Genomic DNA, 27,744 nt, shown 5'->3' with positions numbered 1-27,744 from the left:
TCTTGGCAGTCTTTGACACTTTGTTATCTTTAGATTTCTCTTGACTTCGTAGAAGTGTTTATTTCCACTTAATTATTTGCTGACAATAATAATTGGGGGGGGGTTGGTGGGAATAGAGATGAAGCAAAAGTGGCTTTTAGTTGTTGATTATAACTGGACGGAGAGTACAGGAGTGCTCATTATATTATCACTTTGTCTACTTTGGGGCATAATTGAGGATTTCCACGATGAAAGGTAAAAAATTTGAAGAAAAAAATCCATCGTTTTTGCCATTTTGGCGTAATGACCAGTTTGTAGCTACATATCAATTACTAGCATAGGAATTTTGGCCTTGTGTACTTACAATACCTGGTATACAAAAAAGTGAACGGAATCAATATAGAATAAGCGACACGAAATCTGAAAAATTGGTTTAACTTTAAATGTTTGTAACTTCATCGCAAATGTGCTGCTCTACTTTTGGTTTTTAAAATATTCGTTGCAAATTTCGATTGCGAATTTTGTGATTTCTGCTCAGTTCCTGTTTCATTGGAGTTACAGTGAGCCAGTATGAAAAAGATTTACCATTAATAGGAGGGGCTTTGGCAGTTGGAATAAGTGACAGTGGAAGGGTTTGGGTGCCCCAGGGAGCATTCCTGCTAGGAAGATGGAGGTAGGAGTTGTATTCAGTTTCAGTATTTGGTGTTTAATGAATGGGTAGGAAAGAGGATTGGAAGCGAAATGTACTTATTAGCCATTCTTTCCCACTGTGAAATAACTATAGTATTTTAAAGGTATCAGGGACTGACAGTGGGGTTGGGGTGAGTTCTTTATTATTTTTTGAGTTGATATGGAAATGGATGTTTATATTGAAAACGAGTTAAATCCCCCCCTTTTCACTGGGTGCTACAACTAGTTAAAACTTGATATGTAAAAATATTTCAAAATTTTTATTAAGAACATTATGACTGCTACCCATCACCAGTAAAATAAAAGTGCATTGCAATGAAAACTCTTGGTCTAAGTGTATTTGTGAATTATTCCCAAGTTCTTTGAAGGTAAGTGCCTTATTTTCCACAATTTTGTGTTGTTCAGAGTCAGAAAATTATCCCGTGTTTCTGAATATGTCAGTTCTAAATGGAATCCAAAATAATGGATATTTAATTTTTATGTTTGTTGAATTGTCTTCCCGGGTTATTAAAGCAAAATTCCACTCGAGCTGGGAACAGCCATTTCATAACTGTTAATATTTGTTTGTATATTTCATGTTCAGAATTTTAGCTTTAGAAGGAAGTTAAGAGAAGACAGATTACATATTTTGAATTCTTATTCGTATGCAAATACTCTTAAGTAGATGATGAGGATTGTGGTTTCAGATTTATTTTATTGTGGTGAGGCAAAAGCTAAACTACTAAACCAACAAATTATGAGTTTGGAAACTTCCGAAGTCCATTTAGTAGGACGATTTAAAGCCCAAACACTCAAATGGTTTTAGTGAAATTAAATTTCATAGTCATTTTTCATTTTTTTTTACCTTCTTGCCTGAGAAACCATGAATTAAAATGGGTATGGTGTGGCTCATAGTCATATCTGTCCTTTGAGAATATAGGGTTAGATGTGAAAATGTGCTTGCACAGTTTAGTAATGCTTAATATTCTTCATGTTTAACTGATGCCACCCACAGTCCTGTGAGAAGGGAGTAAACAGTGAATAGCATATTTTACTTTGGGTTCTTTATAATAGATAGAAGACATTAGCTTTTGATGCTGCAAGTTTAATTTTGTTTGTTTTTTGCCCACTCCCAGAGGTGCTCAGGCTTTTTCCTGGCCAAGCTGGGGAACCATGTGTGGGAACGGAAATCAAACCCAGGTCAGCTGCTTGCAAGACAAATGCTTTCCCCACTGTATTATCTGTTCGGTCCCACAAGTCAAATATTTAAATATTTTATTAAATAGGCCCAAGGATCATTATATTTAAACCAACAAATTTTCTAGAGCAGATAACATTCATAATTTTAGTGTTGTAATATTTGTTATATACCTGGATTTGTGTTAATACTATTTTGAAATCAGATTATTCAAAGACAGGAACATGATCATTTATTGGATAGTGGAACACTATTGCATATACTTATTTTAGAAGTTGGAGAGCATAGCAAAGGAAAGGGATGGTTCCAATCAGTATAAACTAAAATTGATTAATCCTTAGAGAATAAAGAAGACCCTTTTGTTTTTGTTTTTGGGCCATACCAGGCGGTGCTCAGGGCTTACTCCTCTCTGCGATCAGGGATCACACCTGACTGGGCTTCTGGGACCACATGGAGTGCCAGGGATAGAAAGTTGGTTGGGCACAGGCACGGGCACGGGCACGGGCAAGCATCCGACCGGTTGTAGTATTCCACCCCTGAAGAATTCCTTCTTGTCGTTTTTATATTTGATTCATGTGTAATGCCTTGATTTGTGTTTCAATATCATTCTTGTGTAATAATCTATTTGTTAGTCACGAGTAGTGGTTACTGCATGTTTTGTTTGACAAAGATATGTAAGAAAACAAAATTATTGGTTTGATATTCCCCCCAATCTCCTGAGCTACCTATTTTACATTTTTGTTTGTTTTGGGGCCACACCTGGCAGTGCTCAGAATTTACTCCTGGCTCTATGCTCAGGGATCACTCATGGATGGGCTCTAGGGACCTGATAGGGTACTGGGGATTAAACCTGGGTCATCCACGTGCAAGGCAAATGTTCTAGCCGCTGTACTATTGCACCAGCCCCGTGCCTGCTTTACATTTAATTTAACTAAAATTTTCTGTTTAGCGTAAGTGGGGTCTTAAGTTTTGCATATGTGTCACTTTAAAATATAAGCATGTCTTTGTTTTGGGGCCACACCCTGTACATAGTTCTCTAGGGCTCTTCCTGACTGCACTTAGAAGATATTACTGCAGTGCTTGGTGAACCATATGTGGTGCCAGGGATTTGAACAGGATCAGCAGCATACAAGGCAAGCACCCTACCTCCTTTCCTATTTCTCCAGCCCTAGACATTTACTTAGAAGCCATGGTAATATGCTTTCTGAAATCAGTGAATGCTTGATATAATTCTGTTTGTGACACTGAAGAGAAGGAAACAAGTATTTACACATACTTGGTTTGTCAGACTGTTGAAATTGTTTTAAACTTCTCTCTGTCCCAAAGAAAGGGGAAGGTGAATAATGTCAATAGCCTTTAGTTATTTCAGTTTAAAAATACATAACTAGGTTTGCTAAGACAGACTAGGGAGATTTCTGTAAACTCTGGATAATCTGATGTATAAACTCAAAAGGAAAAATTTTACAACCAATTGTTTAAGTTTTATTGAATGTTCCTGGGGTGTTGTGGGGAGTAGGCTCTGATTACCATTTTGTGTGGATAACATTTGTTATACTGGGATTTCAATGCTGTAATTTGTGAATTCTGAGATGATGTTAGAATCAACCCCATTATCTAACCCCTGTTCTCCCTTTCTTACCCTCTTCACTCCCTGGGGATCAGACTCAGGATCTTGCATATCCGATACATGACCTCAACCCTTAGCTACATCCCTGGCCCAGAAAGTCTTAGTTTACATGGCATTTTAGTTCCTTCTGGGTGCCAGTAACTATTAATTTTTTGCCATACCCGGCTATCAGGGCTTACACCAGACTCTGAACTCAAGGATCATTCCTGGTGGTGTTGGGGGCCATATGGGGTGCCTAGGATCAAACCCTAATCTGCTGGTATGGAAGACCAAGTGCCTTACCTGTACTATTGCTCTAGTCCCATTGTATTCTGTTTTAACGTGTTGTTTAAACTTCTCAGCTACCCTTCAACATTGGTTGTTATCAACCTTTTACAGATGGAGAGATTGAGGCTCTCAGAGAACAAAGGATGTGTCTAAGGTCAAATGGTAACAACTGTCAGCCTGAATTCACATTTATATTATTTTGGTTTCAAAACACTTTTGCATTTTTTAAAAATTTAGTTGTTTTCCATAGCTGGTTTAGGTCTTGAGTTATCTATTACCAGAAAAATATTGTGTTTAATTTTACAAGATGAAGATTTTAAAATATTTAGTACAAGGCAAATGAGATTTTGATACAGGATTAGATGAGTCTGCTTCCTGAAGAGAGAATTAAATTGCGCTTACTAGCGTTGAAAAAATCTGAACTTAGATTTGCTTCCCCTCCACACTGTTGCTATTGTTGACCAACGGTCATAGTACACAACTGGTTGTCCTGCTTGCATATATTCTTGCCTGGAGTGTCACTCATTGTATTGTGGTGCTTGTACACATCTGTGAATTCACTGCTAACCGGGGGTCATACCTATGCCCATCTGGAACAGCAGCCCTGGCTGCTGTACTCTCATATCTTTAGCTGCGGTTCTTGCATGTACCTGGTTGTAGGCAGAAGACTGCACACAGTTACAGTGCCAGGGGTCCTAGACATCAGAGCTGCTGGCCACTGATCTGGGGATCACATTCATTTCCTTACGCTTTCAAGATAGGTGCTTTTTTATTTGGTTTTTTGGACCATACCTGGTGGTGCTCAGGGCTTACTCCTGGTCTGCAACCAGGAATTACTCCTGGTCCTAGGGGGACCATATGACATGCTGGAGATGTAACCCTGGTTGGACCCATGTAAGGCAAGCACCCTACCTGCTGCACTATAGCTTTGGCCCCCTACAAGGCAGGTGCTTTTAACCACAGAGTCATCCCCCAGGCCATTGGAGCTTTTATTTTGAATATACTCTTTTTTTTTTGGTTTTTGGGTCACACCCGGCGATGCTCAGGGGTTACTCCTGGCTCATGCACTCAGGAATTACTCCTGGCGGTGCTCGGGGGACCATATGGGATGCTGGGATTCAAACCTCGGTCGGCCGCGTGCAAGGCAAACGCCCTACCCGCCGTGCTATTGCTCCAGCCCCTGAGTATACAAAGTATATAAAGATTATAAAGAAATTTGTGGGAAAATATATTGAATTATTTGTTCTACATCATCCCATTCTCTTGACTGTTGTTAAGATGATGATGTTTTCACCTTACTTGTTTCTGGTGCTTGCTGAGGGTCTTACCAGGCTAGTTGTACTTTGTACATTCACCCTGGGACTCATTGAGGTTTTGACTCCTTTTTTGGGGGTGGGGGATGGTTCACCCTGGCTGCTCTCAGGGTTCATTCCTAAAGGTGCTTGGGGAACTATGTGTGGTGCCAGGGATTGAACCTTGGTTCAGCCACGTGCAAGGAAAGTCTCTTAACCTCTGCCTGTACGGTCTGGCCCCAGTCCTCCTTTCTAGTTGCGTTGCTTGTACTCTTTTTCTTGGAGGCTAACAGTTGTGTGAGCACTTAGGCTGACAGGAGGAACACAGGTTATAGTTGTGGTACTTAAATTTGCTTGCCAAAGGTTACATTTCTTTCTTTTTTTTGGCTTTGAATGGAACTTTACTATTTAAACACCATGATTTACAAGTTGTTCACAATGTAGTTGTTTTAGATATTCAGTATTCCAACACTAGTACCACCACTAGTGTGACCTTCCCTCCACCAATGTCCCCAGTTTCCTACACACCCCTCAAGGCTGCTGCCTTAGCAGGCACAAAATAATTTACTTATATTGCTTGTTAGAACATATATCTTCTAATGGTGTTGCTAAAGTCACGGCCTGAGGATTTACTGAGCTGTTAGATGTGAGGTGAGCCTTCTGTGTTATTGTTTTCACACATTGAGCTTAGTGGGTTTCTACTCAGTTTTCCCATCTACTTTTCTATGCTTCTACTTGGCTGTCAACTTTGAAGTTTGGAGCTTCAGGAGCTTTGAAGCTAGGATGATCAGCTGCTGGTATCTCTCTCAGATCAGGGCCATTTCTGAAGCAAGGCCACTTCTCTGGCTGTGGGAGTCACATGTGGGTGGGTGGTACCCTGGGCCTTTTATAGGGCGTGGATTTGGTCTGCCTTCATCTTGCTAAGGCTCTGGAGATGTGGGCCCAGAGGCAGCCAGGCCTACCTGGAATAACTCAGCTGCTGGTTATTTGAGATCAACAGTGAAGCTGGGCCATTTCTCTGGCAATGGTGGGAGCTCAATGTGGGTGGGTGGGAGGTTACATTTATTGATCAAGAAACTTTCCCACTTTTGGTGCCACAATGGGAGTGGTTGGGCTGTTTCTGAATAGAGAAGGATTATCCTACCTGACGATTGGGCTGTTTCTGGCTTGGTGCTCAACAGTTGCTTCTCTAGCTTCTCAGGAGATCTTGGAGTGCTGAGGATCTAACCAGGGCCTCTGTATGCAAAGGATGTGTTTACAGCCCATTAAGCTGCAATATCGCCAGAAATTTCACTTGTGGCTCCAGGGAGCTCAGACAACAAAGCAGCTGCCAGGCTAAAACAGCAGAGCTGCTTGGATATGTGCGATACATAACATATGTGGGACACCAGGGAATTGAACTTGTGATGGTGAACTTGCAATGTAGATGCTCTGGGTCCTGAATTGTATTTAAAATATTATTTTTGGCAGTTCCAGGAATTGAACCGGGGTCTCACATGCAAGGCAGGTGCTTTTCTATAACCACAAGTCCCAAGTTATAGTCCTGATTTTTGTGGTAGATAGAAAGGCTTACAATTTTTTTATTTGGTGGAGGAGGGATGGTGGGGATGGGGAGGCACTTTTGGCGATGTTCAGAGTTACTTTTGGCAGTGCTTGGGGGACCACATGGGATGCTGGGAATATAATCTGAGTCAGCCACATGCATGGTAAGTCCCCTACCCAATATACTATCTCTCCAACCTCCGTTTTTTTTTCCTTTTATGTAGTTAGATTCTATACAAACCAGAGGATTTATTTGTGTTGAGAAGAGTTCCCCACCATCCAGCTTATTGTTTATTGAGTTGTTAGGTTTAAAATAATGGTCAAGGTCACCTGGTTATACAGGGGAATATTTTTGGCCTTTAATATTACCTTTACAATATTCTATTTCTCTAATATCTCCTCTGTACTTTTCTAGTTTATCTTTTCACTTAGTAATTTTTTGTTATTTTATATTGATCCCCTATATTAATAGATTTATCAGTCATTAGATTCTTGATCTAAGCTGTTGGTTCTCGATCAAGTAATCTGTTAGGGGCGTAAGCTGTCTTTGCTTTGCTGCTTTTTCCTTTCTGCTTTTCATAAACTGTAACACATTTTTTTCTTTTTTTTTGGTTTTTGGGCCACAGTTGGTGGTTCTCAGGGTTTACTTTGTCTCTGCTCAGAAAACACTCCTGGGTAGATCTGGGGAATGATATGGAGTGCTTAGGATCGAACTTGGCTCAGCTATTTGCCAGGTACACACCCTACTCGCTGTACTACTTCTCTGGCCCCACTGGATTTTTCTGATCTGAAATAATACTGGATATTGGACATCTGTTGTAAGATTAGTGGAGATAAAGTAAAACTGAATATAATATGCTTTTCATAGCTCTGAGACAAATTTATGTTTTATGTTAATCATTCCCTTAAGTTTCATTCTTCAGGAATTATTTTTTCCAGGTGATGAACAGCAGTTTTCTACACAGAGTCATTTTTGAATATTGAAAATTTTCATCCATACTTTTCTCTTTGTACTCCATGAATACCAAGACCCTAGTGTTCTACAACAGAATTATGCCCCAGGGAACCCATTGTATATAGTGAATTAGTTTCTCTCCTGTGCACCAAAGAGAGTATGTACCATTATTGGGTGAATTCAAGAAACTGTCAAATAATGATCTGAGTTCTGTGGTTAACAGGAAGGAACCCTGGTTGAGAAAGGTTGCTAGAATATTAAAGGAATTGATTTGGCAGATGCAAATTTTTAGTTTTTACAATTCAGTTTTTAGTAAGCCTATTATAGCCGTTACTAAAGCTTATGTATGATAAAAATGTGAATGCAGTTGATATTATCTCTGTGGAATAAATTAGTGTTGACTCCAAGCACTTAGTGCCACATGAATTGTTTTTAAGAGTTGGATGTGGGATGCTAAATACATAATTTTGTTAGTAAAAAGGAATATTGTAGGATCTCTATTGAGTATACGATTCAAAATCTGTTATAAAGTCTTTAATAATAACAGTAGCCAACACTAACTGAATTCTTACTATATGGTAGGCACTGTTAACTCATTATCCTATGAGAAAGGGTGGCCACTTACTCTAACTAGAATGCTTTTGAAAGTAAAAGGAGGGGAGCACTAACCAGATAGCTTGCTGGGATATTGCATAAACTAGGACTGTCTTGGAGAAACTAGTATGGGGAAATACAGTATGTATGATGACCTTTATTAATAAGCCCCTTTTCTAGAAAAGGAAACCTAAGTATATGTCAAGTAACTGACCCAATTAGTAAAAAATAAAAAGAAGCCCCCTACTGAAATCTCTAAAGAGATTTCTTTAGACTTGAAAGTGATTTAGATGACTTTAAACTGCTATATTCCATGAGTTCGTTTTTTTTCCAGCTTTTTTTTTGGGGGGGGCCACACCCGGCAATGCGCAGGGGTTACTCCTGGCTTTGCACTAAGGAATTACTCCTGGCGGTGCTCAGGGGACCATATGGGATTCTGGGAATCGAACTCCGGAAACGCCCTACCCGCTGTGCTATCGCTCCAGCCCCTCCATGAGTTCGGTTTTTTTTTTTTTTTTTTTTTTTTACTTTTCTGGATTTAAATTTTTTTTGTTTGTTTCTGGGCCACACCTGGCATAATCAAGCTTACTCTGGGGTCATCATTCAGGAATTACTCCTAGTGAGGCTCAGGGGACCATATGGGATACCAGGAAGTTAACCTGGGTTGGCCACATGCAAGGAAAACTCTCTACCCACTGTACTATTGCTATGCCCCCCCCTTCTGGAGTTTTTATTCGTATTGGGATCCCTAGCAAAATATGCAGCTTATAAATAACTCATTGGAGGGGCGAGAGAGATAGTACAGCGGGAAAGATGCTTGCCTTGAACACAGCTGACTCTCAGTTTTTATACTTTGCACTGTATATGGTACCTGGAGCCCACTAGGAATGATCCTTGAGTACAGAGCCAGGAATAATCCCTGAGCACTGCTGCGTGTGACCCCAAAACAAAACCAAGAAAACTTAGAATTTCTAGTTGGTTGTTTTCAGTTTACTATTAGATCTGTATGTCTCAGTGTTGAAAGTAATTTGTCTGAGTTCCATCTAAGTCAAAAAAAGAGAAATTCAAGGTAACCAATTTTACTCTTCACATCTGTTTGTTTTCCTTATAAATTATTCAGACTCTCTTTAAATTTTCTTAGGAGGAAATGTGAATTATATATTTCATGGAGATTCCTCTGTAGAAAATTTCTTCTGAGTAGACAGCTGAAAGAAAAATAATTTTGTGACTAAGGAGAAGTGGTATTAGAAAAAAAAGGTCCAATTTAGAGACTTAATATGAATTTAAACTAATTTTGTAACAATATTTGAGAATTAAGTCTTGTTCAGATTGATGTATAATTCTGCATTGATAGTTCTCTTCCATTTTTGAATCTTTTGATCTCCAAGAGTAACAAAACCCTACTTTTCTGCAACAGAATTATGCCCTAGGGCATCCAATGTAGCTGATGAACTGCTTTCTCTCCCTCATAGCTGGAAAAATGCTAGCTAGCTACGTGTACATTCTTGGGAGAATTCTAGAAATCATTCAGGTAATTTTCTGAGGTTTTTTTTCTTATTGTTAACATGAAGAACCCTGTTTGAGAAAGGCTGCTAGGGTGTTTGGGGTTTGGAGCTATAGTAGAGTGCTCGCCTTGCATGCGACCCACCCAGGTTCGTTACCACATATGGTTCCCCAGTCCCACCAGTAATGATCCTTGAGCTTTGAGCTAGGAATATGACCTGAGGGCCACAAAGTTGTGCACTCCCCCAATGGACAAACAAAAAGACTTTGGCTTGAAGCAGAATTTCAATTTTGCCTTCTTAAGTTTTGTACTCTGAATCAGTTTATGTTTGTGATACTTTTCAAATACAAAGAATGATTACTGAAGGTGAACTTGAAGCATTTGTAGAAATAATTTCAGTGTAATCATAAGTCTACTATGTTGTAAACTAAATATCTTTTTTTTAATCATTTCATTATTTTGGTTTCTGACAGTACTTGGGAACCATATATGGTGCTGAATATTTAAGCCAGGTCTAGTTGGGTGCAAGGCAAGTGCCTTACTTGCTGTATTCTCTTTCCATCTCTTTTCCCCTTTTTTTGGTAGAGTTGGGTCCTCCCTGATGTCCTGGGCCTGCTGTAGTCCCAGGTAGTCCTCCCACCTGTTTGTGGCCATCTTGGCACATGTGAAGCAGTGTGTGGGCATGATCATGACAGTGGCAGCAGTTTCAGGGTGTGTTGATCATTGTCTACTTTCTTATTTGAGAAATCTTTAGATTTTTGATTTTCACTAGCTGTTTTGCTTATGTAAGGTGTTTTATATTACAAACATAACAGGGTTTATTTAGTAGATCTGCCTTATTTTATTTAGTTCACAAAAGTAGTCAAGGGAACCCTGGGCTAGTCACTGTAATTTTTTGCCAATTTGTCAGATGGTTGATTGGTAGGGCCTAAGAAAATGTGGTGCTACATGCCCAGGGATGCCAGAGATATATTGGTCCACACCTGGCAATGCTTAGGCTAGGGTGGAAGGTCGTGATCTGCTAGACTGCTGGGGATTGAACTAGGGTTGATTTTTTTTTTTTTTTTTAGACCTACACCCTGAGATGGTCAGGGCTTACTCCTGGCTCTGCACTCAGGGATCACTCATGGCAGTACTCAAGGGACCATATGTGATGCACTCAGTCTGCACTCAGGGTTGAACCAGTGTGGACTTTGTGCAGAGCAAACACCTTAACCCCGTAGTGTTTCTGTGTCTCTACCCCAGTTTATTTTTCTTGCTGGTTCCTGAACTCAAACCCAAGTCTCATGCAAACAAGGCATGTGCCTTATCGCTAAACTCCAGTCCAGCCCCCATTAACATAATTTGAAACTAGAAAGGTGCCTGCATTTCTGACCAAATGAAGGAATTTATAAGTTGTACAGTGACTGGTAGGCAAAGTAATATATTTTGTGTATTTGATTTATTATGTGAAATCAGATTTTAAAAGTATTGCTGCCAGTTTGTAATCTGGATCATAGGCTTAAAATAGAGATGTGAGATCTCTATGAAATTATGTACAAAATGTCTTAAGTTTCTTAGTTGTTATATCAGGTGGTATAGAATGCCTACAGAGACTTAGTTACATAGTGTCTGCCGTCAGGCAACCAAAGGGTTAAACACTCAGCAGTAGAGCATATCGTTAGAATGTGTGAGAATGTGTGAGGCCTGGGTTGGGTCCCTCAATTGGCAAAAATGAAGAACAAAAACCTTTAAATATTTAATATTTTTAAAAATTCTTTTATTGATTCACCATGTGGAAAGTTACAAAGCTTTCAGGTTAAAAGTCTCAGTTATACAATGCTCAAACACCCATCCCTTCACCAGTGCACATATTCCACCACCTAAATATTTAATATTCTGGTGTTATGCTATGTTCCAGAATATTAGAGTAAACTCAGTCACCATTAACACAGATTTGGTAAATGTGCTTTAATTTGAGATTTAATAACATTTAAGAATAAGGACTATTCTGAAAAGCTTCTGGGGCAGGGTAGCGGGGGAGAATAACAGTCGGGGATTGTTAATATAGCTTTAGAATGCTTCGGTAGGTCTCTACGTGATTGTTAATAAATCGAGAGCCCATGATCATCATGTAACTGGTTATCGTTAATCCAGTTTGAGACTGGATGATACTATGGTTCTGTCTAAAAGCACAAGAGGTCATCAATAACCTTTCTGTTATATGGGACTCTTGTGTCTTTATTTCTTTTGAATATGTTTTAGTTTTGGGGTTTGGGGGCCATACCTGGCAAAACTCTACTACTGGCTCTGGGCTCGGGGATCATCATTTCTGATGATGTATATGCAATGTGAGAGATCAAACAGGTCAGCTTCATGGAGAGCAAGTGCCTTACCGTGTGGTATTGTTTCTCTTACCCCTTTGTCTTTATTTCGGGTTCTGTTTGCTTTTAGTTATTATTTGTCTTTTTGGGTAACACCCGTTGATGCTCACTGGTTGCTCCTGACTCTGCACTCAGGAATTACTCCTGGAGGTGCTTGGGGTACCACATGGGATGACAGGGATCGAACCCAGGTTTACTGTGTGCAAGTCAAATGTTCTACCTGCTGTACTATCTCTCTGGCCCCCTTGCTTGCTTTTAAAATAGAAATTTAAAAGTCCTGAGATGATAAGAGTGTGTGCTTTACAAGTTCTGCTTTGCAAGTACTGTCCCCATCTTGAGTGTGATCACCCAACCAAACTTTGAGGTTCAAACTCCAGATATCACAAAGTCTACAAAAAAAGGAAAGAGGGAAAATGGTGATTTAAATTTATACATAATTATGTTTCAGTTTTTGACTTTGGTTTCTTTGTTACAATGTTGATTTAGTCTTTTTTTGCGGGGGGGGGGGGGGATTTGGATCACATCCAGCATTTATATCACATATATTTGGGTTTGGTTATGTTTGAGATATATTCCTTACAGCCTTGAGATATCTGTACGATATCCTCTCTCTTGGATTTCTAAGCTTCCTCCTGCCCCTCATTTCAGAAGCAAGGAGATTTTTTCGTATCCATGTATCTAATTTGCAAACTTTATGGCAACAAGATTGTTTCAAAGAAAATATTTTGTAACCTTTTTCTTAAAAAAAGGTCTTTTTGTGGTTTAAGTAAGTGATAGGAACATGAACCTTTGAGAACTCTCCCCTCTACACTAAAGAAGTAGCGAGAAAATGTAGGAAATATTAACAAAACCATAATATTTTTCCTGTGGGATATGTCCCTCCCTGTTTCCACCACTCACTCAGGCCAAAAGACATTCCTCAGACTTTATTCCTGGCAGGAAAATGGAGGAAGTGGTGGTAGCCGTAGCTGGCAAGGAAGCAGAAGCATGAAGGTATGTTTTTGAAAAGCAAATTTGTCAATGACAAATGGATTTTTCCAGTTCTGAGTATATGTACTTTTGAGTTCTGATTAAATATCAATGCATAAAGTGCTGCTATTCATTGAGAAGTATTTAGTAGTTGCATTCATATTTGAGTGTTCTAAATATACTTGAAAAATTTCTTAGGGACTATTTGGACTATGTGTGGTTGTATTAGAAAAGTTGCTTTGTTAAGAAATTGGTTTGAAGTTAGACTGAAATAGTTATTCAGGTTGCTACAGGAAAATAGCAAACCTAATGTGAGAGGCAATTATTTGTGTTATCTATAAATGCATAGTATAGATATTTAGTAGTGGTGGGTATCCAGACCGTTCTCTTACAACTATGTTGTTTAACTTTTTTAGGCTAGAAATTGTGGTGTTATTTTGGGGGAGTACCTGGTGGTGATTTTTGCTATTATCAGCTCTGCTTTGGGTTTGTTCCTGGCAGTGCTCAGGGGACCATGTGATGCTGGGGAATCACATGGCCTCCTGTATCCAGCACATGTGCTCTAACCCATTTGAACCATTTCTTTGACCCTAAGAGTTTTTTCTAGTAGATTTTGAATCTTTGCTTTATTGTGTAGTTATATATTACACAATTATCAAATGGTAATTGAATTAAAAACTCTTAGGTTTTTGGGATCCAGGGATGTGTTTCAGTGATAGAGCATCTTGCAGGCATAATACCAATTACTTGATTCCAGCTTCTACCCTACCTGACTAGCGTAGTACTGGTGACACCAACATTTATGATCCCTGATACTACAAAAAAAATTGTGCTAGCACCTTCAACTTGTTGTACAACTCTCAGTCATCACAATTCCTTTGAAGGGATGAGTGGTTAAAAAAGAGCCATAGGTTTTCTAGATATGTAATAGATATGTAATAATGCTTTTTATGTTTAATATTTGCATATAATTCATTTTAATACTAATAATATGTTAATATTAGACTGGATATTGGAAGGGAAGGTGTCAGTTAGTTTTCCTTAATTGACTTTGAATAGACAATCTTAAACACCCCCCTTTTTTTTTTTCGGGGTTGGAGTGATAGCACAGTGGGTAAGGCATTTGCCTTGCATGCGGCTGACCCGAGTTTGATTCCCAGCATCCCATATGGTCCCCTGAGCACTGCCAGTAGTAATCCCTGAGTGCAGAGCCAGGACTAACCCCTTTGCATCGCCGGGTATGACCCAAAAAGCGGAAAAAAAAAGCCAAAAAAAACCACAACTTTTTTTTTTTTTGCTTTTTGTTTTGGGGTCATACCCTCTGGTGCTCAGGACTTATTCCTGGCTCTGTGCTAAAGGATCCCATCTTGTGGGCTTGGGGGATCATATGGGGTGACGGGGATTGAGGCCGGATTGGCTGTGTGCAAGGCATGCACCCTACCCACTGTACCATCTCTTCAGCCCCAAGATAGATCGTGCTTATGTATATGACATATTTCTTTTTGTAAGAATCAGGTAATTCCTATAAGAGGGTTCGATGAGGGATAATTGTGCTACATACACTTGCTCCTTCTGGAGATCATGTGGTGCTGAGGTAGAAACCGGCATGAAAAGCATGTGCTCAGCCTGTTGAGCGATCTCTTTGACTCCACATCTGGATTTATTTTAAGGAATTAAACTTGTTATAAAATAAATTTCAAAGCACTTGTTATTAGATGAATTGTTGGCATATGCTTCAGTAGTAAAGTTCTTATTAATATATTATTAAATATTACTAATTAGGGACAGTTCACGTAAATTGCTCTAAATCTGTGCAGTACTTTTTTGTTTGCTTTTTGGGTCACACCCGGCGATGCACAGGGGCTACTCCTGGCTCATGCACTTGGGAATTACTCCTGGCAGTGCTCGGGGGACCGTATGGGATGCTGGGATTCAAACCTGGGTTGGCCGCGTGCAAGGCAAACGCCCTACCCGCTGTGCTATTACTCCAGCCCCTGTGCAGCATTTTTATGCCAGTTTGTGTTCCCTCTCATTTCTGCTGCTTTTCCACTTTCATTATCTGTACATTTTATAAAATTCTGCATGGAAAGTAAAAACATTTTGTTGATTTTCATTTTTCACTTTTGTGCTATGAGTGACTTTATATGAGAGTCACTGAAATAGTGCTTTTTTAAAAAAAGCAACCCATTTAATCTTTCCAACAGGCCTGCAAGGTAAGTACAATTATTATTTCCTGTTTTTAGGTGAGGAAAGAGCTGCAAAGAGAAAATTGAAAATTGCCCAAGTAAGTGAGCAAATACTTAGGAAGTGATAGAACCTTAATAAGAACTCAGACTATCTGGCTAAAGATCATGTTCTTAGAGCTTTATCATTGTACTGCTGATCAGTGACACCAATGTGAGTAGTTTTTTTTTTTTTTTATCCTGGCAGTGTGTAACTCCCTTTAATTGTGGAGTTTCTTTATCCTTACAGTACTTCTAGGGGCCAGCAAAGAATTGGAAAGATCTCTAATCTTCAGACTTCCTACCATGAAATAGACACAATCTCATCTGCCTTATGCTAGTATGAGGATTAGCCAACAGTCCTTATTCTGGGTGTTTTCTGTATTCTGGAGAATATGCTTAGGGTTTTATAGACATAATATACTCCCAGATGACTATAATAAAATTCTCACTGAGTATGTTTCATATATTCATTTTAATTTCTTTCTATATCAATGTAATATAATGCTGTTACTTCTTACATAGTGTAGGGCAGTGGTTTTCATCCTTTTAACACCTCACCTGTCTAAGCACCATTCCACAGACTAATAGTTAATCATTGTGGTAGACCAGTAGTTTTCAGTTTCATATGCTGTTGAAATAGTGGTTGAAAACACTGATACCAGGGATATTATCCCCATTTAATAGATGAGAAGCCTGAGGCCTAAATAATTTTTCCAAATAAGTTTCTATCTTAGAGCCTTTGTAGTTAGTTAGTTGTTTTCTTTTCCTGACTTGGTTGCGTATTTCCTTAGAACATTTTGCATGCCTTTTAGTGAGGCATTTCTTGGCCATGTCTTGTAGAATATCCTTTGCCTCCAGGACTCTCCTTACTCTGCTCAATTTCTCTCCATGCTCTTACCACCATCAAACATAGTTTACCCAAATTGCTACTTTCCCTACACTACAGTGTATTTTTCTTTGGGGATGGGGAGGGGGCACACTCTCCCCAGTGTCATGCTATGGACCTTGTGGTGCCAGGGATCAAACCAAGTTCCCTTTGCCCCTCTTCAGTCCCTGGCTTATAATATTGGTCAGTTTTTCCCCCTGTGCTAACTACAGAACCTGGAAAGTGCTTGGGATATGTTAGGTGCTTAATATTTGTTGAGTGGAAATATTGCGTGATGTCTTGATTCAGTTGACTTATTTGCAAGATGATTCTGAATTAAATTGATCTACTCTGAATGGACCAAGATTGACATCTACTAAGAACAGACGTTCTATTGTGGCATGTACCTATTCTATTCTGGTAGGGGAGTAAGGAGCTGTTTGAATTTAATATTGTATATTTTAGGATGTTGGTTGCAGAAGTTATCTGGTCGCAGGAGAAGTTAGTTCCCTCTGCTTAGCAATAGGTTTTTGTTTATTTTGTTTGGGGGCCATGCCTAAAGGGTGCTCAGGGGTTTCTTCTAGGTTCTGTGAAGACTCTTAGTAGAGGTCCAATTTCAGTTGTAACTTTCAACCATTTTTGCCTAGAGATTTATTGGCATCCTGGAAGGCCCTGAATTTGATCTCAGGAACTATATTACACCAAGAACACTGTCAGATGTGGTCCAGGTTGGCCCCAGTGCACCACTAGGCAATGCAACACCACATTGCCAGCCTGAGCACTGAACATCAGGCCCACACAACCTTTCAGGGAGTGGCCTCTGAATACTGTTTGGAGTCTTGACTTCTCCCAAATTTTTCATTGACTGTTCTTCCTTGTTTTTGCTTTTTTGGGTCATACCCTCAATGATGCTCAGGGGTTACTCTCAGCTCTGCACTCAGGAATTACTCCTGGTGGTGTTCGGGGGACCATATAAAATGGACCGTATTGAACTCAGGTCAGTCAAATGCAAGGCAGTTCTGTACTATACACTATACACTGTACATTGTATACATTGTCAGGGCTCTGGCCCTGACAGTGACTATTCTTAGTGTGTGATTTTGATGGAGACCCGCTAGATGTGTATTCGAGAATTGGCTTTTAGCAGAAAGAATCCTAGTTTTGCTATTTACAATTTTGGAGGGGCTGGAGCAATAGCACAGCGGTAGGGCTTTCACCTTTCATGCAGCTGACCCAGGTTCGATTCCTCTGCTCCTCTTGGAGAGCCCAGCAAGCTACCGAGAGTATCGCGCCCGCACGGCAGAGCCTGGCAAGCTACCCGTGGAGTATTGGATATGCCAAAAAACTAACAATAAGTCTCTCAATGAGAGATGTTACTGGTGCCTGCTCGAACAAATCGATGAGCAACAGGATGACAGTGACAGTGACAGTGATCCTGTACCCTGTTTTATAGTAAGATTTATATCATCTTAACCACTAAGACAGTTTTGGAGGAGATGACATATAGAGCATATGTACATACTACTTATGAGCCTGTACTTATGTAAATTAGAGCAGGCCATGAATGGAATTTTTCAATAGTTAATGCTTTAATCACCATTTTAATAGCATTTAAGTCATTTTATGATAACTTGGAAAATATATCTCATTTCTTTTTTCAAAAAGTTTTTGCAGATAATGCATTTAAATAGAAAGAATGATCATATTGTACTATTCTCTAGCTAATTCTGTAAAGATAGTAATTAATTGTATTATGGATACTTCAGCTTTAAACTGATAAAAAGCAACCATGGTTTTATAGATACAAGGGTAGGAGATGTATGTTAGAATCTTATACACAAATTATACTGGCTTTTAGAGGAGAAAACTTATAAAGATGGGGTAAAAAATTTCATAGTTGGGCAAGAAAGATCATTGATGAGTGCTCAGAGAGATAGAAGAAAAATCTAGGAAAATGTAGCACAAATTCCATTAAGCATCTCAAATTTGAAAAGAATTCAGATGGCATGTTTTTCCATCTGGGAGATGCTTTTAAATTGTATACAATATAAAAACTGTTGTTCCAATTATGTCAAGTTAAAATTATCTTTAAAGCTGATATAATCAGTGATTATCCTTATGTAGATTGTTTTCTTTGTGGCATCTCTTGGGAGATAGGGTCTTTACACTACACGGTGTTATTCTCCCAGGTTACTAACTATAAGACTAAGCTGTAAAGTTGTCTGGGCAAGAAGGAAGGACTTGTTGGTTCATTATAGTCTAAAATGTCTGCTAAAATTTTTTGTAATCATTTTGTATGAAACAATGTAGATAAATAAAATAATTAACTGTACTTACATATCTGTGATATTCAGATATTTATTTACAATTTGGTATTCTCTTTAAAGTAGCTATGATAAATAAGATTTAACTTGTTAGAGTTCATTTTGTGGCAGGGGTTGTGATATACCTGGCAGTGCTCAGGGGCTATATCTAGCTCTGTGCTCAAGAGTGACTCCTGAAGGGCTCAGGGTACCATAGGTGGTGCTGATATTCAAATCAGGGTCACTTGAAGTGGCAGTATGTAGAAAAGCTCCTTGACCCCTATAGTGTCTCTTTGGTCCCTTGTTGGAGTGCATTTTAAAAAGGAAAGACTTGGGTCCTGAGAGAGAAGGTGCTTGTCTTCCATACAGCCTACCCAGGTTTGATCCTCAGAATCCCGTATGTTCTCACAAGCACTTCCAGGAGTGATTTCTGAGTGCAGAAGAACCAAGAGTAATGCCTGAGCATTCTGGGTGTGGCCTAAACCCTCTTCCACCCCCCAAAAAGGAAAGAAAGGAAAGCCTTATAATCTGTTCTCTACTGTACTCAACTTCAGTTTTCTTCAAGATTCATAAAATTGCTACCTTGGTTAGAAAAAAATGTCAGACACAAGTATCTTACAACAGTTGTCTCACTTTTTGCTTAGAATAATATTTCAAGGAGAAACTATTGTTACCAATCTGAAAGAGCGCTCAGTTCCATTATCTAATATTGAGGGCTTACTCTACAATACATATGTGTTCCCAGGGCTGAAACTGGCACTCATTCTACTGTTTGTGAGGCAGGTATCTCATCTCTACGACCCCCAGAATGCTTCATTTATTTATTGGCGTCACACCCAGTGGTTCTGGGTGGCTACTCATTTTTTTGGTGTGTGTGTGGGGACACACATACGACTGTGCTTAGTGGTTATTCCTGGATCTGCACTCATTAATTATTCCTGGTGGTGCTCGGGGTCCATATGGAATCAAATGCCAGGGATTGAATCTGGGTTGGCTGCGTGTAAGACTAGGTATTATTTCTCTGATCCCATGGGTGGCTTCTCTTGACTTGGTGCTCTTCTCTTGACTTGCTCTGTGTGGTGCATTATAAGAAAGTGCAGTACCAGATTCGAGCTCTTTATGTTATCTTTCTGGTGAACACTGGGAATATGGTAGTAAACAAAGGCCTATTTCCTGCTTGTCCTCATAGAACTAAAAGTTTAGTAGGGAAAAAATACCAAGAAGGCAGTTACAATTCAAGCATTTTAAGTATTCCAAAACTCAAGTATAGAATGAATTGTATGTATTTTATATAGTTGTGATAGTATATATATTAACTGATTCAATGATTGTCAGTATTCCAGCATAATTCCTACCCGGTACCATATGGTGATCTCATCTATTTGATTTCATACTAAAATTTTTAACACAGAATGGGAGAAATAACTTGATAGACTGAACACATTCTCTTTGTTTTGTTTTGGGGTCATACACAGTGATACTCAAGGGTCTACTTCTGGTTCTGCACTCAAGAATTATTCCTGGTGGTGATCAGGGTCCAGCTGTGTTTGATCCCCCAGTAGTACAGTGAATAGGGGAAACTGTACTATTTCTCCGCTTGTCCCTGAAGACATATTTACATGCAGAAGGTCTGGGTTCAATACCTGACCCTGCCTGTTATCCTGAACACTTCTAGGAGTGAGTCCCCCAGACCCCCAAGCACAGAGCTCTGAGCACTACCAGGTGTTGCCTCAATGCCAAAAATAATTATAAATTATTTAAAAATTAATAAGATTAATTTTTGACTCTGATGTGAAGTTAGGTCCTAACAGACCTCTTGCCCCCGCGCCTGGCTGTCTTCACTGGGGCCCCTCGGAGGGGGTGGTTTGAGTCTTCATTCACGCCCCAAGCAGAACCCCAGCAGCCGAAGACCTCCGGAGCCCAGACACAGCCATGCTCAAGGCCACTCTGCACACGCTTGGACGAGCCTCACGCATGAAGGAACCAGCAGAGGATCCAGGTGTGCAGGATCCGGGGCTGAGATCTCCAAGCCTGTTTGAATCAGGACTGGGCCTCTTCCGCCCAGATCTGAGAACATGGCAAGCTACCGAGAGTTAGTTTCCTGTCTGCACGGGAGAGGCTCCCTGTGGCATATTCATATGTAAGATGCAGTAACAATGATTGGTTTCATTCTCCTGACCCTGAAAGAGCCTCTAATGTTGGCACCGTTGGGAAGGATGAGTAAAGAGAGGCTGCTAAAATCTCAGGGCTAGGACGAATGGAGACGTTACTAGGCCCGCTTGAGCAAATCGATGATCAGAGGGATGATAGTGATAGTGATGATGTGAAGTAAGGATATCCACTCTTCATTTTGTGTGTGTGCCTTGTCGTGAACTTACCCAATTACTTCTGTTATACATTTGTGTTGTCTTTCCCTTATGTTTTTGACATTCTGCTTTTTTGCTTTTTTTTTCTAATTATCTCCCACAGTGGTATCATGCTCTTAATGAATGAATATGTTTTTTTTTTTTTGCTTTTTGGGTCACACTTGGCAATGCTCAGGGTTACTCTTGGCGATGCTCAGGGGTTACTTCTGGCTCCCCACTCAGGAGTTACTCCAGACAGTGCTTGGGGAACTATGTGGGATGCTGGGGATTGAACCCAGGTCAGCTGCATGCAAGGCAGCAGCTACCTACCTCTGCACTGTCGCTCCAACCCCTAGTATGACCTTTTAAAGAACTCTTAGTAACAGAAGATATAGTGTTTCTTCAGTTGGATTGTATCCATTTAACAGTGTCACCATTGCTGTGGTATATGGTAATTACATTAACACCTGCTTTGGAGATGTTCTTTTTTGGGACAGTCACACTCAAAGGTGCTCCTGACCTGTGCTAAAGGATCACTCCTGGTGGTGCTTGGCAACCATAATGGTGCCAGGGATTGTAACCTGGGCTTGGGTACATGCAAGGCTTACCTACTTTCTATACTATCTGTATGAAATGCCTGTGGCATTTCATTAATTTGGGTTTCTTTGACTACTAGCTACGATGATAAATTCTTAGCAAGGTTTTTGACTGTGAGTGACAGTATTTACATTTAACATGAGGGCATTTGAATATGAGTATACAACCTTTTTCTTTTTAATTACTGGCAGTGATGGTTTTTATTTAAGTAGATGTATTTAATTATTTTGAATTACAATTTTTTTGGTTTCTTTGAGACACACTTGATTCTCAGGGCTTGTTCCTGGCTCAGCATAGTGATTACTCTATGGCAGACAGTGTTCTGGGGGATTATATGGGATGCTGGCGACTGAACCTGGATTGACCACGTGCAGGGTAAGCACCCTTTGCTACTATCGCTTTGGCCCTGGATTTGTTTATTATTCTATAATTTCTGTTCACCTTTTTGTAGTTCCAGATGTAGTTCTAGTTAATTTCAGTATGTAAACAGAAGTTACTTAGGAACTATATACAGTAATCTGTCTGCCCTCTAATATAATAGTGCTACCGATGGATTCAGTTGTCAGTTTGTGAATAAACCGTGCACAAGTGTTTTATAAATAGAGAGGATCAGTGGAAAAGCCCATACTTTTTTCTTATTACAGTGTAGTTTTTCTAGAGTTAAAGAATGTAATGAAATAGAGTTTTTATTAGTACTACAGTCTGTTTTTGTTTGTTTTGGGGCCACACCTAGCAGTGCTCAGGGACTGCTGGCTCTCTACTCAGAATTATTCCTGGCGGTGCTTGGGGGAACATATAGAGCACTAAGGTCAGCCACATGCAATGCAAGGCAAATGCCCTGTTCTCTGTACTATCACACTGGCTCCCTGTCTTTGTTAGTAATATTATTTTTAGTTTTGTGGGGCTAAAGTAAAATTGGCTGATAATTTTTTTTAGGAATGGCATAATTGCATTTGAAACCTATGAAGAAAGAAAAATATTACTGATTTTTTTTTTTATTTTTTTTTAGTCATACCTGTTGGTGGTGTTAACTGTGACTTTTCCTGCTCTTTACTCTTGAGTCTCTCCCATCTGTGCTCAGGGGACTTTGTGGTTCCAGGTTTTGCATCTGGCTCTCCCACGTACAAAGCATGCTGAGCTGTCTTTACAGCCCCAAGAACACAGTTTGTTAGGGTACTGAAACTACTTTAGACCAAACCTTAAACTTTCTTCCCTTTTTGTCTGAGAAATGCATCTTGGTTAAGTGCAGCCAGTGTTACCTCAGATTGATTACAGGGTTGATTTTCAATTACTTTCAGTCTCCATGAGTTCAGAAACCTTTTACTGTTGCCAATTTTTTTCACATCCCCACATTCAGTTATGCAACCCCATATTCCCTTATGGGATTGCAATCCAGTTGAAGAAGCTAGACCTTAGACTAGCTGACTTTAGAGTGATTAGCAGAGAGAATCTAATAACTTTGTATAGTGAAAAGTTTTCACATCTTAGAGACAAATGGAAGAATAGTTAATTGTCAGACAACTATTACAGATTAAGACTTAGCTGGGAATAAAAATACAGCAAAAGAAACCCCAAAACTTATGCTGCATTGTTTTCTGTGACCCAGCCACCACTCCAAGCCCCCTATACAAAAATGCTGCCATCTCAACTCAGTTATTTTGTGTTTCTTTTGTGGAGGGATCAGATTCAACAGTGCTTAGGACTTGATCCTGCCTCTGAGCTCAGGAATCTATCCTGGCGGGGTTTAGGGTACCATATGGGATGCCAGGAATCAAACCCAAGTCAGTCTCATGCAGAACAAGGGCTCTACCTACTCTGCCATCACTCTAGTCCCAAGTGGTTTATTCTAAGTAAAATAGTTTTATTTAAAGAAATTTACTTGAATAAATATGAGCATGCTAGAGAGGAAAGGAAGGAAAAGAAGGGAGGGGAACGGAAAAATGGAGGTAGGGGAGCTAAGAAGGAACCAAGCTTTTCCAGAAGGGAAAAATGCTTATTTTGTTTTAGTTTTTGTCGTATGTGGTGTACATGTGCTTAGGTGTGTGCTCCACACACCTAGCCTCTGCAGTGGTGCTTGAGGGGCCCCAAGGGCTGTACCCTGTGATTTTGGGGCGACTATGTGGTGTGGGGAATCAGCACCTGTATTGTTTTTTCCAGCCACCTTGTTTTATTTTAATATAACAATTTTAATATATTTTAACATTTTTATTTAATATATACTAAATATATTAAATATTATATATATTTAATATATACTAAATATATTAAATATTATATATATTTAATATATTTTAATTTTATTATTATATTTTGAAGTAAACAGATTTTATTTAGAGGTTTCTGAGGGAAGGAAGAAGGGATAAGTGGAAGAGAGAATAGTAAGAATAATGCACTCAAGAGAGAATATGGGCTTCTCCAAGGGTGGAGAGAGCTCTACACACATCCTAGCACTAGACAGGAAAGCATGAAAATACACATCTCAAGAGGGGAGATGCGGGCGACATGTGCTTGGGCACCACATGTGCTCAGGCACCGCATGTACTCGGGCACCACATGTGCTTGGCCACTTGGGCACAAGCAGCACATGGGCTCAGGCAGCATATGCGTGCCTATATTTTAATTTTAATATAGCAACTTACCACTACTTGTTTCTTTGTGCTGTCTTCTAAACCCTACTAGAATTTAAGCACCATGGGAGCAGGAAATTTACTGTTAAGTGTTACAATCTTGGTGCCTTTAACAGTGTGCTAGGTACGTGGCAAGTGCAGGAGATATTTGTTGAATGAGTGAATTATTTTGTCCCTCTTCTTTTTCTTACTGTTGTAGCAGTGTCAAAGGTTTGTATTTTTAATTTCTGTGCAGGTGTGGTGTGTGTGGTTCATAGTGACATTGTCATGTATTTGTTACTCCTGACTCTGTGGGTTGGTGCTAAGGTTCATGGCCTTGGGTGCTCTACTACTGAGCTGTGTATTCCAGGTCCAAATGAACAAATCAATTTAGTAATTTATTTGGATACTAATTAAAATGTTGAGAAACAGATCCACTCTTAGTTTTTCATGTAACTAAACTTTTGACCTTTCAAGAAGCACTTAGATTTTTTTTAAAATCAGTTTGAGAAGCCGGAAAAAATTGAGATTTGAGGGCTTTGTCAGTGTTACTATAGTAAGGCTAAATGAAGGGAAGTACTCCAAAGTTCTTTGAATAAGTCCTTTGCTCTGTGAAACTGAGCTCATTACAAGATGTATGATTATTGGCATGTTTTCTTGATTAGTTTTTTTTGGAGGGACTTCAAGTGCTCCTTAGGGGGTCCTGGAAGCACTCCTGGTGATACTTGTTCAGTAAGGGTTGGCCAAGTTTGCTTTGGGTCAGTGCTAAGGCTTGAAGATTCAGTGCTGCTCAGCCCCTGCAGTTCTGGGAACCACCAGGGCCAACTCAGTGTTGCTCTAGGCTCTAGGGCCACACCCAGCAATATTCTGGGGCCTTAGGGGCTATACCTGAGGATGCTTTGGAGGCCATGTGGTGCTAGGAATTGAACTTTTGTGCCCTAATCCCTGTAACTCTCTCTGGTCCACTTCTGATTATTTTTATCTTCACAGGGTAAAAGAAGCATTTATACTTAAGCATCTGATTTTGTGTATTTCCAAAGGTAGATAGGTAAAATCTGGAGAAATGAAATCTGTAACAGATTAAGAGTGGCTCAAAACTACCCCTATTGCCACCATCTTAAATGAGGATTGGGGGATGCTTGCTTTGTACTGTATTTTTCCTGTAGTGTTGAAGTTATCACTTAATATCATTCCGAGTATGCTGCTCATTGTGTGTTAATCAGATGTAATAGTGATTAAATGACTTTAGTGCATTGTAGTAAAGATGTAGAGTTTATACAGTATTTTCACTGTCCTAATAATTATTTTCCCCATAATTCTTAAGGGAGGTCTTGTGGTATTCATGCTATTTTACAAATGAGGAATTAGCCTTTCATAGGAGCCAAACAACATGACCCAAGGTCATACTAGAATTGGTAAACACTAGGTCATATGTTTTGTTGTGTCCTGGTTCTACTTCTCTTTTCTTTATAACCACAAAATTTTAGACTTGAGGACTGTATCACATATGTGTGTGTATGTACACATCTAAATGAAAAAACTTAATGTTGCAATGAAAAAACAATGTTACTGTTCCAGGATTTCAAATACCCAGGTTTCCTCAGATTGACTGTTTTTTTCTAATCTCCTATAATCTTGGAGTTGTGTATGCTACTGGGTGAAATTGACTGGCAGATAACAAAGGTATTTGGATTTCTTAATCGGTTTTCTGGTTCATGTCTGTACTTGTAATGTGAATAGCTTCCAAAAAACATTTTAATATATTTTGAGGCAACTTGGGTAGTGGAAAGAATGGAAGGAAGCCTTAGAGCCAAGCAGATTTAACTTGGAATCCTGTGACTCCTTCCCTCATTAACAGTGTGACCTTGACATAATTGCTTTTACTCAGCCGCCCCTTTGCCACACCCACCGATGCTCAGGGCTTACTTTAGGCTCTGTGCTCAGGGGTCACTCTTGACAGGAATCTGGGGAACATGTGGGGTGCTGGGGATCAAATCTGTTTTAGGCAAGGCAAACACTCCACCTGCTGTACCATTTTTCCAGCCCTATTCTTTTCTCCTTTGTAAAATGGGTGGATAGCACCTGCTTTAAAGTAATTAAGATGTTATGTTAAGTTTCTGACACTTTAAATGTGCTTTGATATTAATGATATTTGGCAGAATGTCAGAGTTGAAGATCACCTCTTTCTAGTTACAGAAAAGGTCCAATGAAGTAAAAACAAATTGTGGAAAGCATTTATAAAAATATCAGTAATTTTATCCTAGCATTTACAAAATTGATTTGAACAACTAATAAAATTTTATTTATCTTCTGGTTCTTGGGTCATACCCAGCGTTGCTTAGGACCTATTCCTGCCTCTGTGCTCAGGGATCACTCCTGACAATACTTAAGGGACTGTAGGCAGTGCTTGGGATAGGACTATGTTGGGCCACATGAGGGGCAAGTGTCTTACTCTCTTACGAGTGGACTCACTCGTAAGATTTTAAGTTTTAGGTATTTTTAATTTTTTAAGTTTTAATTTTTTTTTTGCTTTTTTGGTCACCCCTGGCATTGCACAGGGATTACTTCTGGCTCATGCACTCAGGAATTACTCCTGGTGGTGCTTGGGGGACCATATGTGATGCTGGGACTTGAACCCGGGTCGACCGCATGCAAGGCAAACACCCTACCCGCTGTGCTATTGTTCCAGCCCCAGGTATTTCTTTTTTAAATAGGACCTCCCCATCCCAGGAGCTACTCCTGGTGATACTCTGCCTAGTAGGTTGGTGCCTGGGCCCAGCAAAGCTGGGAAAAACCAGGTCACCCTGGTGGTGCTTGAGGGGCAAGGCCATGCTGGGGATTGAATTTGGGATTTCACCTATGCAAGGCATGTACTGTATATTCCTTTCATGTTACCTTTTGGTGCTATTACTATCATTTTATAAGTCTTACTCAGGTGCTAGGCACCTAGGTGTATCACCTTTGTCATTTTTTAGGTAACTGGATAAATTTCAGGTGTACAGTTTCACGTTATCTTTATTTATTACCTTATGACCACCACCAAAACTCTAGCTTCCATCCACCGCCATACAATTGACTCCCTTTAGCCAATTTACCCACCCATTATCTTCCCCAACATCTGTCACTTTATCTCCCCAGTTTACAATTAGCAAATCATAAACATGAGCATTGTCTTTAGTCAATATTCCCCACATTTGGGTATAATAATGAAATATGTGGAATACTTCAAGATAAAATTTATAGGAAGTAGTGCTAAAAGGAATATTGGGTAAGTCTGTTAAGAATAAATAGAGTGGTACATCACATTTGCTGGGGTATAGTGAACTGTTAGTAACTTTCATTATAAATAATTACAGAAAAGAGGCTATAGTTTTTTGGTAAAAAGTGACATGAGTATTTATGCATACCTGTATGAGCAAAGCATCAGAAGTGATTTATCAGGGTTATGGGTGCTGTATTTTCTGAGTGTGTTTTTCATGGGAGTTGGGCCACATGTAGCAGTGCATGAGGGTTACTGCTGGCGCCATGCCTGTGGGTTGTTCCCAGAGGTCTTGGGGGTCCATGCGCTGCTGAAGATGGAATCCTGGGTCTCCTTTGTGGCAAAACAAACATGTGCTTAGCCCTTTGAGCTGTCTTTCTTTTTATCTGGTCCCAATTTTTGAAAGGTTATTTTGTATAATAGAGTAAGAAGAGAGAGGGAATGTAGTAATACCCTTCCTAGGCAGTATACATGGCAAACTATTGCCCTTAAAACATTTAGGTGATTTGACCTCCAGGCAGGATATTTTATTGTTTCCTATACTGAGGGGAGACTTTGATAATTTCAGCATCTGGCTTTTTACTT

The 27,744-nt window shown here is 39.6% G+C and overlaps 1 protein-coding gene across 8 annotated transcripts in view; it reads left to right on the top strand.

Moving 5' to 3' along the window:
• The window catches only part of STAG2 (stromal antigen 2), a 156,890-nt gene that overhangs the window by 3,458 nt on the left and 125,688 nt on the right, over positions 1–27,744 (top strand). The window lies entirely within an intron of this gene.

The sequence above is a fragment of the Sorex araneus genome, chromosome X, assembly GCF_027595985.1.
Source record: "Sorex araneus isolate mSorAra2 chromosome X, mSorAra2.pri, whole genome shotgun sequence".
NCBI classification, from domain to species: domain Eukaryota; kingdom Metazoa; phylum Chordata; class Mammalia; order Eulipotyphla; family Soricidae; genus Sorex; species Sorex araneus.
This window is presented reverse-complemented; position numbering and strand designations above follow the sequence as displayed.